This window comes from Rattus norvegicus, chromosome 16, assembly GCF_021556685.1.
Source record: "Rattus norvegicus strain SHRSP/BbbUtx chromosome 16, alternate assembly SHRSP_T2T, whole genome shotgun sequence".
Taxonomy (NCBI): Eukaryota; Metazoa; Chordata; class Mammalia; order Rodentia; family Muridae; genus Rattus; species Rattus norvegicus.
The window spans coordinates 53,984,566-54,003,055 of record NC_141549.1 but is presented as its reverse complement, the minus strand read 5'-3'; the positions used below and the strand labels follow the sequence as shown (position 1 = coordinate 54,003,055).

The 18,490-nt window shown below is 44.7% G+C and overlaps 1 protein-coding gene and 3 long non-coding RNA genes across 6 annotated transcripts in view; 1 reads left to right on the top strand and 3 right to left on the bottom strand.

Moving 5' to 3' along the window:
- Positions 1-18,490, bottom strand: part of Erich1 (glutamate-rich 1) — a gene marked incomplete at its 5' end in the record, with an annotated part of 52,793,804 nt that overhangs the window by 29,661,308 nt on the left and 23,114,006 nt on the right.
- On the bottom strand, positions 19-12,666 carry LOC148000563 (uncharacterized). The gene is made up of 2 exons (XR_015639910.1): positions 12,554-12,666; positions 19-383 (listed from the first exon to the last, which is right to left on the bottom strand). It is a non-coding gene; the product is annotated as an uncharacterized LOC148000563 (long non-coding RNA).
- LOC120097417 (uncharacterized) lies at positions 10,066-16,302 on the top strand. Its single transcript, XR_015639911.1, has 3 exons — positions 10,066-10,400; positions 14,296-14,462; positions 15,867-16,302. It is a non-coding gene; the product is annotated as an uncharacterized LOC120097417 (long non-coding RNA).
- The window catches only part of LOC120097416 (uncharacterized), a 29,615-nt gene continuing 25,729 nt past the window's right edge, over positions 14,605-18,490 (bottom strand). For 2 of the 4 annotated variants that reach the window (XR_015639906.1, XR_015639909.1), the window contains 3 exons: positions 17,750-17,822; positions 16,909-17,017; positions 14,605-16,081 (listed from right to left, as the gene is read on the bottom strand). This is a non-coding gene — a long non-coding RNA (uncharacterized LOC120097416). Of the gene's footprint in view, positions 16,082-16,908; positions 17,018-17,749; positions 17,963-18,490 lie in introns of all 4 variants that reach the window. The other 2 variants (XR_015639908.1, XR_015639907.1) reach the window with 2 other exon arrangements.

Sequence of the window (18,490 nt, the reverse complement as noted above, 5' to 3'; positions counted from 1 at the left end):
TCACCGTGACTAATTCACTTTAGGGCAAGAGTTTATTATACTGCGTATTGGCTGCTATTTTTTTTTTTATTAACTTGAGTATTTCTTATATACAGGCTGCTATTGTTTTTATATTTTTGGCTGTTCGGCCAAGACTTGTATGGCTTGGGTCTGGAAACCTGACCAAAGGAATGAGGGAATGAAGAAAGACACACGGAGAGACAGAAAAGCCATGGTCAGGTGGGCTGTGTTTAGTCTGATACAATGGCACCAACTATCTCAAAGACTCAGAACTCCAGCGTGTTCACGGTGTACAGCGCGAGGGTGGGGGTGGGGATGGCGGGAATCTTAACCATTCTCTCTTGTCCTCTGCAAGTCTCTGTAGGCCAGCAGTCTGTAAACACCTGAGAAGAGGAAGTTGCAGTTCTTAGGGTTTTTCTTGTTTGTTTGTTTGTTTGTTTTTTGGCATACTGGTCAATCATTTGTAAACACAGTGGAAGTGTCTTGCCTCTCCCATGGGTCTGAGGCACTGGGGTCCTTGACTTCACTGTCCCCATGTCAACAATACACATTCACTCAAGGTTTCTTTAGCTCCCACAGTCTTCTCTCCTTGATTAGATGCAACTTCCCCTTGGACACACCCACTTAAAAATCATATATTCTCCATGACAGATCTCCAGCATAGAGATATGCATAAGCAAACCTTTGGTAAAGGAAGAGTCGTGGAATGGCTCTTAAATAGGATGTATCTGGGTCTCTTTTATTATTGTTGTTCTTGCTTTCATGAAGACTGTTTTCCAGGATTCCCTAGGATGCTTATGTCCTTCATATAAAATAGTGTAGTACCTGTGTATGATCTGTAAACATCCTTCTGGACATCTAGACATGCCACACAATCTCAAGATTATGTATACTATCTAATATGATACATATACAATCTAATAGTGTGATATATGCTATCATAAATAATCATTATATTTTACTATTCAGAGAATAAGGACAAGAATATTGTATATTGGTAGATAAAATTTTTCCAAAAATGCACTTGGTTGGATGTGTAGAAGTGGAGCTCCAGTAATATAAGTCATTAAAAATTATTTTTGCAGTGCTAGGATCAAACTCAAGGCTTTGCCCACACTAGCAGGCACTCATCCAGTGAGCTACATGTCTAGCTCTCGTCGGGTTTTAAAAATAAATGTTTTAAGTCAGCATAAAAAATGGTGGGTTTCCTTATGGCATTTCATACAAGTGTATTGTTGTCCCTTGTTCATGTCTATCTCCTCTTACCTTCTCTTGGTCCCCCTCCTTACCACCACTTGTCTCCATAACCTGTTTTCATGTATAGTACAATCTAGATTCTGCGTATGAAGGAAAGTGTGAGGTAACTTTCTTGCTATTGGTAAGTATCGCTGTTGAAGAAGTTGTGATCTAATACAGTCTCAGAGAGTAGCTATCTAAGTTAAAATTATAATGGATGTGCCCAAAATCCACTTAGAATCTCACTGAGAGATTTTGCCACCGCAATCCTGGAATGTCATGAGAGTAAATTCAGGACAGGGAAATAGGTCAGGAAGAGACTCAGTATTTCCTGATCCAACTCTACGGCCTCCAACTGTGTCCTTCAACTATGGTCCCCAAAGGCACACTGTGGACCAGTAGTTAAGTAGCATCTAATTACACATCTGTATGCCTGCCCCCACTCGAGGTTTAAAGTGATCCCATGAATCTATGTCTTGTTTTGTTTTAACTGAATGTAGAGGATAAAATGGATAATGCCCTTCCGTGGGAAGATAAAAGATCTCAGAAAAACTCCTTTAGTAAGTATAAATATGAAATGGAAAGATAAGCACGTTTTAACATGATTTGGTAGAGGAAATATTTTCTTTTCCAGGATACTAGAGCATCTGCCAAGAGTTATCAAACAAGGAAGTCCAAGGTTCCGTTGCAGGATCTCAACAAATATTTGTTGATTCACTGGTTGGTGTGCTAATTCAAGCAGAGAAGGAATTCTGTCTCTGTTTTAAAGTCAGATATTCTAAGTGTTCCTTCAGAACAAAAATATGCTTTGTGTTCAGCTAAGCAACCCTACTATCCCCTTATTCAAACACACACCAAAAAGGATCAGATGTAGCCTTTGGCAAACAACTGTGGAACTTTCGTACTAGGCTTCTTCCTTTTAGGCAAACATTGCCAGTTTTAGCTCTTGAGAATGCCATCTAATCTATGCACCCAACTCAACATAGCAGGTTTAAATCCCAGATCCCTCAGGAATTTCAGGCAAAAAAAAAAAATCTTTACCCTTGCAGAGTGCCTTTGTTCCCCACCCCTGGCTTCTTAGCATAAACCTCAAAGGATGACTATAGCAGAGCTTTCAAAGTAGAAAGGCTCTGAGATCCTTTCAAACGTGTAGCAATCAGAACTATTGATTCTGAAATTGAGCAATTTCCAGCGGTATCCTTGAATTGGCGCATTATAGTAATTAGAACGCATCCTCTATTCAACGCATCCCAGATTGCTCTCCATTCAAGCATTTTCAAAATGTATTTTTATTCAACATATTCGAAATGACATGTTCATCCTTCACAAACCATTCCTCACTTGGCAGCCTCAGCCTGCCGGTGCCTCCTACTTTTATTCTGAAGCTTTGGAGAGCATTTGAATGATAGACTGATATTTCATGCTCATGCAAATTATGATTATTTTAAAGAACGCTCTTTAAAATGGTAAGGAAGTGTACCTGAAAGAACAGCATTTAAAATAGTGAAACTTCTTCCAAATTGGCGGGATTTGTCCAGAATGGGTGATCCTTGCTCTTCACCCAGTCCCTTATCTGTGGCTGTCCCCATGTGGTGGTAGCCTCTCCAGGCCTCAGGAATAAAGCATACCACAAGCCAGGGGCAGAGACTTTCATGAGTGGTTTTCATATTGAGCTGTTTAAAAAATTATTGCCCTTAATAATTTAGCATCTTTCTAATCCTGCAACAGAATCAGCTAAGCTTTTATAAATTAGTAATTTTGGAAATGTCCTATGCATGACTATGTAATGACCGAGAAGTGTCAGACCAGGAAGGCAGCATGGCTCATCCTTAACTTAGCAGAAAAACTGCAAGCTCAAAAAGGGCTGCCCAGGGGTTGGGAAGATGCTCAAGGGTTAAGAGCATGGGCTGCTCCTGCTGAGGGTCTTAGGTGGGTTCCCAGCACCCACATAGTGATTCACAGCCGCCAGAAGCTCTAGTGCCAGCATACCTAGTGTGGCCTTCTGACCTCCACTGACAACACACAAGTGTGTGTGTGTGTGTGTGTGTGTGTGTGTGTGTGTGTGTGTGTGTGTGTAAGATGGCTTAGTGGATAAAGGCCACAGAGCTTGATGAACTGAGTTCAATCCCCAGGACCCACATGGTGGAAGGAAAGAACCAAGTCCCCTACAGCACACACTAGATAGATAGACAGACAGACAGACAGACAGACAGACAGACAGACAGACAGACAGATAGATAGATGGGTAGGTGGGTAGGTGGGTAGGTGGGTAGATAGATAAATAGATCAACAATAGACAGGAAGAAAAAAGAAAGAAGATAGATGATAGATATACATTAAAAAAATTAAAAGACAGTACAAAGACATTTTAAAGCACCACTAACAACAATAAAATTTGAAATTTATATGTACTGTCAAGAACCGATCTCCTTCCTGTCTGCTGATGGTATGTAGAGGAAGACTAGGGATTAAGGAATTTCGAAGGAGACTGTTCTTCAGGAATGCAACTATCTTTGAAACATTTTCATGTGGTGACAATGCACATCTTTCCCAGACTCTGTGTGTGTGTGTGTGTGTGTGTGTGTTTGTGTGTGTGTGTGTGTGTGTGTGTACACCATCTGTTATTTTTACATTCCAAGCTCAGTGTCCTAAAAATACTGTGAGTTTTGCTGGAAGTTTATTGTTTACAGTGTGTCTCCAGCCACCCTCAAAATGATGCATGTGTGGATTTTCTTGTGTCCCCTTTAATGTTGATGAGGAACAAGAGGGGTGTGGACCTCACTGGTTTGCTCACGTCCCCTGATAGCAGGTGGTGGGTATGGAAACTGTCTCATCCCGGAATGTGAGCAGGCAGGTGTCCAAGTGGACCTCCAGCTTCACCTTAGAGCATCAGGTCTGATACCTTCTTCTCTGTAGGACATGCTCTGACCTGGTGGAGGATGAGCACTTCCCTCTCCTGTGTAGTCGGTGGCTGTGATTTCCCACCCGTGTTCCTGGGAATCGCACTTAAATTGGGATGGCACTTAAATGGTTGCTGGCCATTCGCACTAGTATTCAATACATGAAATGTTTCCGCTGGAGATCATTTACACAGTGGGGCACAGCCACGTCAAAGCAGAACCACCAAAGTCACAGTCTCCGTATGAGCCACAGAGCACACCAGAGACGACATTCTGTTTCCATCGAAACAAATCCTAGGATCTAGGAGAAGCCCTTAACCTCATCAGACCCTAACTAAGACGCTAATAAGAATAATATTCACTCCATATGGATCTTATATCTAGCGCTCTTGACAGGACCAGGCTCCTTTGGACAAATGTCACACACACACACACACACACACACACACACACACACACACAGTCTGGGAAAGATACACACCAGGACCTACCAAGAGACTGAGCAGGGAAGTCCAACTTCTCTAATCCCAGCCCCTTTCCTATTTAGCACTGCAACCACCCTCCCTGGGGAGACATATGCAGAACTTTGAATTTGATGATTTTTTAAAAAGTAAGCTTAGTTTTTTAAACCCAGAGAACAGAGACTGAATATGAAATGCCGGTCAAAGCACCTGACATACACAGTAATGAGACAACCTGCTTGGTTGGTTTTATGTGTTTGTGTGTGGTACGATAGGTGTACAAACTCATGAATGTGTGTATATGCGTGAGAGGCCAGAGGTCAATATCCAGGGTTGTATTCATTACTTTTCTGTTGCTTGGGATAAAATGCCATGGCCAAAAGAAAATGCATGGAAGAAATAGCTGATTTGGTCTCACACTTTCAGAGGGATAAAAGTCCATCGTGGTGGGTCGCCATGGCAACAAGCTGAAGGATCACATCTCAGCCAAAGCATGAAGCAGAAGAGAACTGGAAATGAGGTGAGAACTGGAAATGAGATGAGGCTACATAGACTCTGTGACGTGGCAAACTTCCTCCAGCAAGGCTGTGCCTCCTGAACTCCCCCAAATGGTGCCACCGAGGAGGAATGAAATACCCTTTGGGGGACGTGTCTCATCAAATAAAAGTGTCCTCTTCACTATCCCTGTCTTATTGTTTGAGATAGGTTCTCTCATCAAATCTGGAATCCATTGAATAGATCTGCTAGGCTGGCTGGCCAGTTAGCTTCAGGGATCCTCCAGTCCCTGCCTCCCCAATGTTGGGACTACAGACACTTGTCATCATGTGGGAGTTCTGTGTGGGTGTTGGAGACCTGGATCCAAGTCCTCATCCAAGCACAGTAAGCACTTTACCAGATACCCCGGATCTCTAGCCCCTTCTTTGTTAGTTTTTATAGACAGAAAATTATATGCCTTCTAGGGTCTAGGGTTAGATTATGTCTGTAAACTAAAATATATATATTCCATGTATAAGGAGGGAAGACAGTTAAATAATTTATTCTGTATTCCACCATGATGGGCAGCCGGAGAAGCCAGCCAGGCCTGCACCCACCTGACCCTCTGGTGGTGGGGGAGGGGTACCCTGTTGATAACTGTGGCTTGTGTTACCACTGAAGGCCATGTGGATGTTGTAGTCTGTGCTGCACCTGAAGCCATGTTTATATCCATGGGCCTTGCTACCACCAAGGGCTTACTGATCTGAGTGGCCTGTTCTGCTCTCCAAGGCCATGTTGATGTCCATGGTCCAGGATGATGCCTTGTCTGGGTCTGTGGTCCTACGACACCCAGAGGCCATGTTTGTGGTCTGTGCTGTCACCAGAAAGCCTGTGGGGCCCATGATCCCTGCTCCTGCTGACTGTGAAGAGCAAGGAGTCTACTTCTGCTGTGACACGGGTGACAGCAGACACACAGTTCTGAGGGAGGGACATAGAAAATGTCTACAACAAGCCCTATCCTCCCCACCCCACCCCCTCAAAAAAATAACAGCCTAGAGGGAAGTCATCAATGAACTCTTAAAAATTGTGATAGGGATGATGAACATAGCTCTCCACAACTGATGGCTTCTGGTGGGGATGTGGCAGGGGAAGCATTCAGTTTTATTTAAGGGGCAGGGAGATGAGGTCACAAGGGCAAAGGGGCTGACACAGAAAGACTGGGAAGAAGGGTGATCAGGTGCATGATGTGAATTTCCCAGATAATCAATAAAAAGGTTATGTTAAAGAAAAATATTTTATTCTGAAACCCAGGCAGTTGTGGTACACAAATTAAATATCACCACTTGGGAGGCAAAGGCAGACAGATCTGAGTTTGAAGCTAACCTGGTCTCCAGAGTGACTGAGTTCCAGTGCAGTCAGGGCTTCACAGAGAAACTGTCTTGAAAAACATTAAAAGAAGAAGAAAGGGAAGAAGGAGGAGAGGGAGGAAGGAAGAAGGAAGAGAAGGAGGAGAGGGAGAGGGAGAGGGAGAAGGGGAAGGGGAAGGGGAAGGAGGAGGAGAAGGAGGAGGAGGAAGAGGGCTGGAGAGATGGCTCAGTGGTTAAGAGCACTGACTGCTCTTCCAGAGGTCCTGAGTTCAATTCCCAGCAACCACATGGTGGCTCACAACCATCTTTAATGAGATCTGATGCCCTCTTCTGGTGTGTCTGAAGGCAGCTACAGTGTACTCATATACATAAAATAAATAAATAAATCTTTAAAAAAAGAAGAAGAAGAAGAGTGGCTAACAAATGCTTGAAGTAACAGCAGCTGGGAGACTGAGGCAGGAGAATTAAGAATCTGGCCAGCTGGGGTTGGGGATTTAGCTCAGTGGTAGAGCGCTTGCCTAGGCCCTGGGATCGGTCCCCAGCTCCGAAAAAAAAAAAAAAAGAATCTGGTCAGCTGGTGTATATAAGACACAGAATAAACAATATAGGTATATCCATAAAGAATCTAATTTTTATACCAAAATATGCCTACAGCACAGTAGGCTACACCAAAGGAGATTTTGCTTGGGACTGCTTCTTGTCATCCAGAACACAGTGTGTGTCTGCATAAATAAGGAGGGTGAGGCAGTTTGAATGAAAATGGCCCCATAAGCTCATAGGAACCTGAACTATTGGGAGGTATGTCCTAGTTGGAGTGGGGATGACATCATTGGAGAAGGTATTTGTCACTGGGGAGTGGGCTTTGAGGTCCCAGAAGTTCACTGTCTCTTCCTGCTGCTTGCAGATCTGTATGTTAACACTCAGCTCCTCTCCAGCACCATGTCTGCCTGTGTGCTGTCGTGCTTCCCGCCATGAGGATATCAGACTAAACTTGTGAATTCCAAGCCAGCCCCAATGAAATGTTTTCCTTTGTAAGAGTTGCCTTGGTCATGGCGTCTCCTCACAGCAATGAAACCCTATCCGACAAGACACACTCCTACGAACATTCCATCCTGCAGAGCAGAGGTGAACAGAAAGGAAAGCAGGTCACAGCAAGCATCTCGACCCCTGATGGCAGCCTTGCCCCCTTCTAAGCTGTTCTTGGGTTGCATCTGATTTCATGAACATTACCAGTAGTATGCCTTTGGGCAATAGTTACACAGTGGGACTTGCTTTGGGCAACGGACAGTTTTAAGTTGTGTTTCATGATTCTTTGATCCTATCGGCCTGGGGTATTATCTTGAAAATTAGCCCCCAGAAATACTAGCATGATGGGGAGAAAGTTGTAGTATTTACTCCACAGTCCTTTCTCTTGGGTCTCCAGGGCCTTCTTGAATGGAAGCCGGTGGCCATCTGTTGTTTTTGTTACAGGAACACTAGAATTACAGGTGAAGCAAAGGTACATTGTGTGTTGATAAAAAAGGGCTTTCTATCTTACTGTTGGTGAAAATGTGGTGTTTGCAGGATCCTCATATTGTAGGTGCAAGCATGGAGGTATAGACATATCCATCGTCAGCCCTCCCTTAACACCTTTAAAATGCACACCCATCCTGTGGTTAAGGTGCAGTGGCTCAGGGGTGTCATGAAAGAAGAGTCAGGACCAGAACCATTTTTCCCCATCCTAGATTTTTTTTAATCAAGTAGGTTAGACCACAGGAATCAAGAAAACCTCCCTGAATGGTACAAGTACTTTGTGAAAACCCTAGGAGGGTATTGCCAAGGGAAAGGCACCATCCAGGAAACAGAGTAAGGATTCTGTGTCTGTGGCTACACAAGGCAGTGGTAGCATTGGATATAAGAGGACAAACTGGGAGTGTGTGGTGCTGAGGCCTCATACCAGCATTCAGTGTTTGGTACCTGGCCCCAGGTGGTGAGCCCCATTATCAGCAACAGATCTCTTGTCCCTGGGAGGGTGGCTCATACTACAAGGTAAGAAACTCTGAGTCACCGGGACCTATGTACTTGGCAATGACAAACATGAGTGTTCAAGCTTAAGAAATGGAGCGGGAATGCGATGGTCCTGTTCAAGGTGGGCTCACTGTGTACACCCGAGGGGTGCAGCATAGAGCAAAGGCCAGGAAAGATATCGGAATCATATGGTTAGATCTGCAAGGCTCCCAGAGGCCAGACTCTGTTGAGCCTGCAGATTTTGGGTGTTGAAGGGGAGTGTAAAGGGGACAAAGGTGACGGCTGCAGGCCAAGCAGGGTTCTGCATTGACTTTTAGCCCAGTGTTCTTTTCCATTAAATATTTATCTGGTGGGAGCTCTGCAAAGCTGGAGGCTTGTCACTCTTGTACTTCGTATGGGAGAATAAAGTGGTGTAAGGGTCTCATTTGCTCTCGCTCTTTGGAAAGAGCAGTCGTATTTACCCATTAGGCAATAGTGCACTAGGGAACTGAAGCAAAGGAAAGTTTTGGCTCTCAGAGACAATTCTATAATAGCTGAGCTTGATGCTTTCATAAGTCACAGAAAGTGGACATCTTTTTTAAAAATGTACCATAAGTCATCCTCTCAAAGAGCCGAGTAGGGACTGAGTGAAATGCGCAATACAGTTAGTGAGACCATTGCCACATATTCTTAGTAGGTAGGAGAAGGAGGATGAGGCCCTGTGCCCAGTGTGGAATAGCGGGGACAGGGTTGGGGGGCAACATCATAGCAGAGCCAGAACCCTGGACTCAGAGCAACCATCCCACCCGGACACACTGTTTTCCTATATGACCCTCAATTACACACCCCTATGAATTTTCATTGTCAGTCAGACTGGGTTTGGGATGACCCAGGACACACACTATGTCTGTGGAGGCATTTCCAAAGAGGAAATCTAATTGAACAGCAGCAGGTATTTCCCTCTCCCTCCTGACTACAGACGCCATGTTACCAGCTTCCCCACACTCCTGCCACCATGATTTCCTCTCTTGAATGGTGAGCCCAGATTATACCTTCCTTAGCACAAGTTCTTGTCAGGTATTCAATCACACTAAGAAAATATAATAATCCTATGACTCTATAATGATGACTCTACAATCCCAGAGAAGGATAAGATAGAATTCAGTGGAGTCGTGTGCTTTGCCTGTGCTCCGAAGGAACTGTAGAGAATCACTCTCTTTCCATTTGAGTCTACCTTTTCTGCTTTGCTATTGAGACTTTCATGGTTGAGCATATCTGCCCTACTTGATTTCACCCGTCTCTCAAGAGCTTGCAGCGTGTCTCTTCTGTTAATGACTCATTTTCATTGTTTAGCACTAAATGCTTTTCAAAAGCTCATATATTAACGGCTTACTGTCCAAGATGACACTTACGTGACCTGGGGATATCTTTTGGAAATGGGTCTTAGTGAGAGGGCAGGTTGTTGGAAGCATCACAGAGTAGTCCCTGGTCCTTCTCCACTGTACCCTTCATCAGTCATGCCTCAAGATCAATAAGGCCAACAGGCCACTGACCTCCAATACTATCAACCAAAATGAACCTTTGCTCTTCGCAAGTTAGTTATCTTAGGTATTTTGTTTCAGTAGCTGAAAGTCAACTAACACATTCTTATGTCTAATGCCACATTTACTCACTTAGAACAGAATTTGGGAGGCTTGCTGTCCTCTCAATAGCCAAACACAAAATTGTTGGGACCAGGTCATGTCAGATGACATCCTTTTCTCCATAGGACGTAACATATTTCAGAGCTGTCTGTGATCTCCTTGTAGAAGGAAATGATCATGATAATACTCGTTAATAAAGATGGAAAAAAAAGAATGATGTCAAAAATGTGGTACATTTCCACTATGGAGTAGTTCTCTGCTGTTTAAAAAAATGATATCATGAAATCTGCAAGCAAATAGATGGAACTAAGAAAAAAAGTCATCCTGAGTGAGGTAAGCCAGATCCAGAAAGACAAATATGGCATGTACTTGCTTATAGGTGAATATTGCCTGTAAAGCACAGCATAATCATGCTACAATCTATAGATGTAACAAGGAGGGCTTTAAGGGGGAGGGATGCATGGATCTCCCTAGGAAAGGGAATTAGGCTATTTTTTAGATGGACTGGGGTAAGGGTTGGCGGGGACGGAAACAGGGGGGAGGTATCATGCTTGAGGTGGGGGATGACTGGAATTGGGGGATATTTGGGTGGTGGTGTGCAAACCTAATGCTCTCTGGGATCTATGAAGGTCATGGTGATGAGGACTCCTAGTAATAGGGCAGAGTCTGAACTGGCCATCTTCTGTAACCAGAGTGAAATGGAATCCCAACCCAGCCACAAAATCTTCAACCTGCAATTTGTCCTGCTTGCAAAATTGCTGGCGTAATGGTGGTGCATCACCTTCGGGGGTGGCCAACCAATGCCTGGTCTAACCTGAGGCCCACGCCATGCCCGACACAACCTGGATGACCAGGAACTGGAAACTGGCTAGCTCAGAGACCTAGCATAAAATCAAATACAACTGGGGAAAAGTCAATGAGATTATTCTGCTCTACTCGTAGCTCAGACCCCTCAGCTCTCATCAGAGGGGCTTCCTCCCGCTGCTGATGGAAACAGAAACAGAGACCCTCAAATGAACATTAGGTGGAGCCGGGGATCCTTCAGAAGGAGGGCAGGAGGGATTGTAGGGACAGAAGGGGTGGAGGATACCAGGAGAACATGGCTCGCATAATGAACTAAACATGGCTCAGATGGGCTCACGGAGACTGAAGTGATAATCAGGGAGCCTACATGGGTCCGTGCAAGGTCCTCTGTATATACGCTACGGTTGTGTAGCTTGGTGTTCTTGTGGGGCTCTTAACATGGGAGTTGGGGTGTCTTTGACTCTTTTGCCTGCTCTTGGGACCCTTTTCTGCCTCATGAGCTGCCTTATCCACCCTGGATGTGCAAATGTAAGATTTTATTTCATTTGGCAAAACATCTGTGGATAAAGTACTAGATATAAGGTAAGTGTTTGTTATAGATGAGTGGTTCTCACGATGTGGGTAATGACCTGTTTGTGGGGGATGGGGAGTTTGGTCACCAGAAAACAGACATTTACATTATGATTCATCACAGTAGCAAAATTACAGTTATGAAGTAGCAACAGAAATAATTTTATAGTTAGGGGTCACCACAATATGGGAAACTATATTAAAGGGTCAAGCATTAGGACTGGTGAGAATTTCTGGGTTAAAGGGTCAGTATTACAAGTTTTCTTTTGCTTCCTAAATAACCCTTCACCAACCTTTTCTTTTTCTCCTTGAAGAAAACAAACGCATGCACACACACACACACACACACACACACACACACACACACACACAGCTGCTTGGATGTTCAAAAGCATATGCTATTCAGGCAACAAGGATTTTAAATAAGTATTGATCTCATGGTTAATCAGGCCATTAGTGCAAAGTCAAGTCTTAAATGAGATTCACAAGGGATCCCCAGAGCTCCTTTGCAACTCTCCATAGGAACCCTCGTCCCTAATGAACCTCAGGAAATATCAGTCATCCAACCCTGTAGACTAGGTATTGCAAGCTGAACTGACTCCTGAGCCCTTAGGAATCAACCAAGGTCAATGAGCAAGGGTCTGATATCATGTTGACACTGGTACAGTGCAGCACAGGAATTCCAGAATGCCCTGGGAAGATACCATTTATTCTCTGGTCATGATAATTTAAGTCAAAATGAACTTTAGAGCAAAGTGAACGCTACTGTTGGATGACTTAGCTTACACCAGCCCCTGCCTTTAACATATTGGCCTTAAGGGAACCCCGTAGCTAATGAGCTACAATTTAAATTGGTGTGCAAGTCATCCAAGTAGGTCCAAAGAGTACACTCTTATAGCTAAGTAAATAAGGCTCAGCCAGTCACAAGCGCTGACCCCTCAGCTAATCCCAGGATGGAGGTTACCAAATTGTGCTCAAATTAGACAACCACCAGACTTTACCTATCAGATAATACCCTGTTTGTCCCTTCTTGTCTCTCTAGTTATAATAGATGGTCACAGCATGTGTGTATGTGGCAAGGGGATTGGGGGTAAGGGAAAGGGGATACATACCTGGTTCTAGAATACACTTCTTGCTCAAATAAGCTTGTTTAGTTGTACTGGGTTTATGGCACAATTCAATCTTCTTCTCAGAAAGACACTAATAATTAACTGGACCCAGGAGGGTAGGGCTGAGAGCCAGACAAGCAGAAGGGCCAACAGTTCATTAGATCAAAGTCGAGAGCTCAGCACTCACAGTTCCCACCTGGCCTTTCTTTCCTCTTCCCCTCCCCCTTCCTGTTCACCTCTCGAGTCTGGGAGAGGTGAGACCCCAGAGAGTTGGAGGAGACTTGAGCTAGGTCTGCAGACACACCAAGAGATACAACTCTGTACATGAAAGAAGGGAGCCAGAGCCACTCATCCACCTCCAATAGGAGTTACTGAAGGGAAGGAAGCAGGCTCGGTAGAGATAGCTTACATCTTTACCAAGGAAGGGAATAGCCCAAACGGTTCCATATTAATCCCAGTTGCAGACGGGAGTGGCATAGCGAGGCAGCAGATGCCTGGACGGAGTCGACAGCTGACATCAGAGGAGTATCATGAGCATGAAGGGGGCTGAGAAAGGCATCCATCTGAGAAGGCTCACCCCAAACCTCAGCCACCACAGTGTCTGGCTCAGAGAACATAGAATGAAAACATGAAGCCAGTGGCTGATTTGGGCTTCAGATTGGAAGAGGCAAAGTTGAAATACGAATTTCAGGGAAGAGAGACATGTCAGTGGAAAGCGAGAAGCAGGAGAGAGTGGGGAGGGGGAGGGAAAATGCCATGGTTTCTATTGGGAAAGGGGAGGATAGTCCTGAGTGGCGGGGTGGGTGTGAAAAATACAAGACCTTGGAGGCCTGACACATGCCCTGTGATATTTTCATGATGGGGGAGGAGGAAGCTCATGAGCCTCTAATCCTTGTTCCATACTGAGCTCTGAATCCCAGTTTTTTACTTGCTTAGACTAAAAAAAAAATATCTTAGAATCAACATTTTCCCCCATAAACCATACCCAGTCTACTAAGAAGAATTACCTATAGGTAACTGACATTTATAGATTCTAGAATGAAAGCCCTTTCACCCACCCCACTTGTCTCCTTGGTTCAGACCCTCATCACATCTGATTTAGGTCACCATTATGGTCCCTGAATGGCTGCTCTGTTCCTATTCTATGGCCGTGCATGTATTTGAGTCAGGCTGAATCACTTCCCTTTAAGGTCTTCATGGGGGGAGTGGGGATCAGGTCTATCTAAGTGAAAGACCAGCATCCCTCAGCATCCTTCAATGCCAGTGCCCTCATGTACCAAGCATCCCTCAGCATCCTTCAATGCCCATGCTCTCATGAGCCTTTCCTGCTGCTTGTTCTCAGCTTCATCTTCTCCAGGCCTCTCCCCCTCTGCTCCTCCCAGTCTAGCATTATCCATCTCCTTGTTATTGTTGGCCACTCTGGTCACGATCTGGCCATGTTGTAATGCCATCGCCCTTGTGATCGCTGCTCCTTCTGCCTGGAATGCATTTCCCCATTACTGTCTAAGTTTCCTTACACCCAAATCTTCAATACCATCTATACAGCCTGAGTGTTGCTTTTCACCTAACCCAAAAATGCATCGCCATTTCTCTTGGCATTTGCCTTTCCTTGCTTGTTGATTTTAACCTAACATGATTGCATATTTAATTTACATGGGTCTCCTGCAACTACAATAAAAACCCCATGAGTCTATCGGTCCAGTGTTCATAACTATGATTACATCGCTGATACCATGCCATTTTAGTTCATAGGTGTGCACATCTAAGGACAAGGTGCTGGCATCATCTAGCTCTGCCATAGAGCTCATGGGGTAACAGCACAATGATGGAGCATATGTGAGAAGGAACAAGCACAGGAGGAGACAAGAAACGGAGCGATCATGCTGCAGTGAAAACCATGGGATGCTTCAAGGTACTTAGCAACCTCTGCTCATGCCTCAACTCTTAAAGGTCTCACCACATCCTTACTGAAACCTCCACATTAAGCACTCACTTCCAACACATAGGCCTTCCGGTGACACAATTAAATCCTAGGCAAACCAGAGCAGCAAAGATCAGAATTTGTGTCTGTTTTATTGATTGCCTTTAGAACAGGGGCTACCATATTTAACAACAAAGTTATGACAAATGAATGAATGAACAAATGAATGAATGAATGAATGAATGAATGAGTAAATGACAAAAACTTGAAGAAGGATGTTGAGAGTAGTAACAAGAACAGCAATAAGAATACCTTTGGTTTTTGTTTTTTTGTTTGTTTGTTTGGTTTTTTTGGGTTTTTTTGTTTTTTGTTTTTTTGTTTTTTTGTTTTTGAAAAAGGGCCTCACTTTGTTGCCTGAGCTGGTATAGAACTCACAGGAACATGGGTCTGCCTCCTGCCTGCTTGGACTAAAAGTATGGACCACAACGCCTGGCTCAATAATAACACCTTTAAGCTTTTTTCCTGCTTATTCGCTTAAACACCATCTAGGTCCAGAAAGATATCCCTCAGCTGTCTGTGTGCCTTTGCATGGATACCTCCACTGTGGTAGCTTAACTGACAGGGAACACACTTTTGATGGTGTCTTGGGTTGAGTTGTGTACGACCCCGAAAGACAAGAAGTCCTAATCTCTAGCACCCCAGAATGTGGCCTTACTTGAATACAGGTTCTTTACAAAGATAGTCAAGCTTAAGTTAGATCACAAAGATAGGGCCGGGTTCCAAAGACTGACGTCCTTATAGAAAGGGAAAATGTAGAGACAAAGGAAGGCATTCAGAGGGGAGATGAGGCAAAGATACACAAAGGAGCTGGGCGTGCAAAGATGGAGACAGAGATTGGAGTGACAAAACCGTAGCCAAGGACTTCCAGGAGGTACTAGAAGCTAGAAGAGGCAAAGAACACTTTCTCCTCATAGTTCTCAGAAGGAGCCAACCCTTCCAGCAGAAGACCTAGACGAGATAAGAAGCCTCCAGAACAGCTAGGCATTCTGTTCGCTGAGAGCACAGTTCACAGCTCAGTTTTAGCAGCCCCAGGGAGCCTGGCACACATGGAAGATTCCTCCTTCCCACGTGCGCACCCAGACTTGAGAAAGAAAACAGAAAGCTCAGACTTCATCTCGTCCAGGGGCAGACAGACCGGAAGTGGAGATGAATGGGCCGAGGATGGTAAGTTGTGAGCATGGCAGGGAGACACAGAGTGCCAGAGTGGTCAAACAGCAAAGTTTGGTCGTGACCATAGCCTTGCCCTTGCCACAAGCAAGTCCTGCCTTACCCTCCGGGTCCTTATGCCACTGCTAACAAAATGAATTTCTTCCTTCCTTCTTCCGTTTTAAAAAGTTGTGTGTCCGCTGAGGCCGGAAGAGGGCGTCGGATCCCCTGGAGCAGTTGTGAGCAGCCTGACATGAGTGCTGGGAACTCAACCCTGGTCTTCTGCACGAGCAATAGATGCTCTTTACCACCGAGCCAGTGCCCCGAATGAATTTCTAGAGCATCTCTGGTCTGGATCTGCAGCTGTTCTCTGTGCCCCATGGTTCTTTGACATCTTCAGAGGCCTGTGCACGCGCCAAAGGCAGGAGGAGAATACACGAAACATCAGGAAAATGTTTTTGAAATTGCTGTTGATCCGCTGAGCCCAATTCAACAACTTAAAAACTTAACATGTACCCCTCCCCTGGTTTCCCCTTGGCATTCATTCCTACCATGGGCAACACTGTTGGTAAATGAATGAAGGGATGTGCTTGAGGGTGTGGTTACTGATAAATTCAGCCTTCTGAGATCTCTCAAGTTCAATTCGCAAGCAGACATGGAGGTGGGGGTGGGGGAGGGATTCACAAAAAGGAGAGTCTAAATGATAATTTTTGGTCTGCTAGAAAAGAAGGTTTGTACAGAAAGACCCAAAATAATGCATAATTGGCAAGCTTATTGTCAATTCCGCCACTTGAGTCTCAGCAGAATTATAAGTCAGTTAGATAAAGGGCTATAAATAATTATCGGCTGGGCAAAAATTAGATGCAGTCAGAGAAGTGAGTGTCCTATGGGATCTGAAACTCGGGATCATGCAGACTTGGAAACCATTCATCGCCTCTAGGTCTGCCCTACACAGTGAACCCAAGAGGTGCAGCCTCCCTGCCTCACAAAGTGATTGTGTGTGTGTGTGTGTGTGTGTGTGTGTGTGTGTGTGTGTGTGTGTGTGTGTGTGTGTTCCGGGGTGTATGTGTCCAAAGGCTAAAGAAATCCAACCCTAGAAACGATGGTACCAAAGTCAGAAATGGGCCTTTGAGGTTATGTGTAAAGCCCGTTCCACTCAAGAAGTTGGAATATAAACAAATAAGAGAGTTGTTTAAAAAAATCCATTCAATACAGCCTGACAAGAACCAACCATTTCACAGGAGACGCGGGACAATAGGAAACCTGGGAGACACAGCAGCCACAGTGACCATGTGCTCACTACTTCATTGAGCTTCTTCGTTCAGCCCAAATCCTGAGAACTGTGGAGGAAAGAGAAAACCACAGGGACAGTTGACTCTGAGAGAGAAACCAGGGCTTAAATACAAGAACTCTCTGGAGCAGCGAAATTGAGACCTAGTGCATGAGGGTAGCAAGGCCAATCAAAACAGCAGAAACATCGTGCAGGAAAGTCCTTAGATGGTAAAGTTAAGTGTCTGGAGGAAAGCAGAGGGAAAAGGGCCATAAATAAGACAGAGCTAAGGATGAGAAAGACCACAGACAACAGCTGAGAGATGCTCAGTGCTTTCCCTAAGGTCTCACGGGCTCATAGACAGTCAATTCCAGGTGATCTTCTCCTTCTCCTTCTCCTTCTCCTTCTCCTTCTCCTTCTCCTTCTCCTTCTCCTTCTCCTTCTCCTTCTCCTTCTCCTTCTCCTTCTCCTTCTCCTTCTCCTTCTCCTCTTCCTCCTCCTCCTCCTTCTTCTTCCCCCCTCTCCCTCTTTCCCCCTCTTTCTCTTCCCCCCCTGCATATGTGTGCATGTGCCCTTCTCTCTCTCCCTTTCACTCTTGAATTTATTCTTTCTGCTAACTGAAAACATGTTTACTTCAAAGTCTTTCTCCTTTCCTCCCTTCTTTCCTCCTTTCTTTCCCCTCTCCCTCCTTTCTGCTTCTCCCTGTCCCTCCTCCCCACTGCTCTTTTTCTCTTTCAGCAAGGTCTCAGGTAGCCCACACTGGCCTTGGATTCACTGTGGAGCCCGGGGTGGTTCTGCACACCTGAGCCTTCTGTCTTAGCTCCCGAAGTTCTTGGATCATAGATGTGAGCCACCACAGCAGGACTTCTCTTTTTCTGAACAATATTTTAAAAAGGAGTATGTCATTAGTCCCAGCACTTGTGGGGCAGAGGCAGGTAGATCTCTGTGAGTTTGAGGCCATCTTGGTCTACAGAGCAAGTTCCAGGACACTCAAGGCCACCAAGCCAGAGAAAACCTGTCTCGAAAAGCAAAATAAAGCAAAGAAGTTTGCATTTTAAAAAATGCTGTTGGATTTTTTTAAAAACGGGGGAACACGAGGGGGTGATTTTAGTTTTTTGTCCTTGTCAACATGTCACACAGTTTGTAGAGAGAGTCCCTGTAATACCCACTATGCAAATGCCTTATGACCCAGTTTGTTGTAGACGGCAAAGTAATTTGACTATTTCCAGTGTGACCATGGGCACTGTGCCAATGCTATTTATTGCATGTGTGGAAGTTTGCCTATGGGAAAAAAGCAGACACTCAGAGGTAGGGCTGCTGGGCCAAAAGACAGATGCTTCAGTGATTGGGACAGACTTTGTCAAATTTCTTTCCATTGAGGTTTCAACATGTGTAAATCTAAAGTGAGATTTGAGGGATCTTGTTTTCCTATAGCTATGTTCTTGAATGTCCCACAGACTACATGACTTCATCCAAAATTAGAAACTGTGACCCAGCAGGGAACATTCTTGACTTATCTGATTCCCAGAGCCAGACCTGTTTC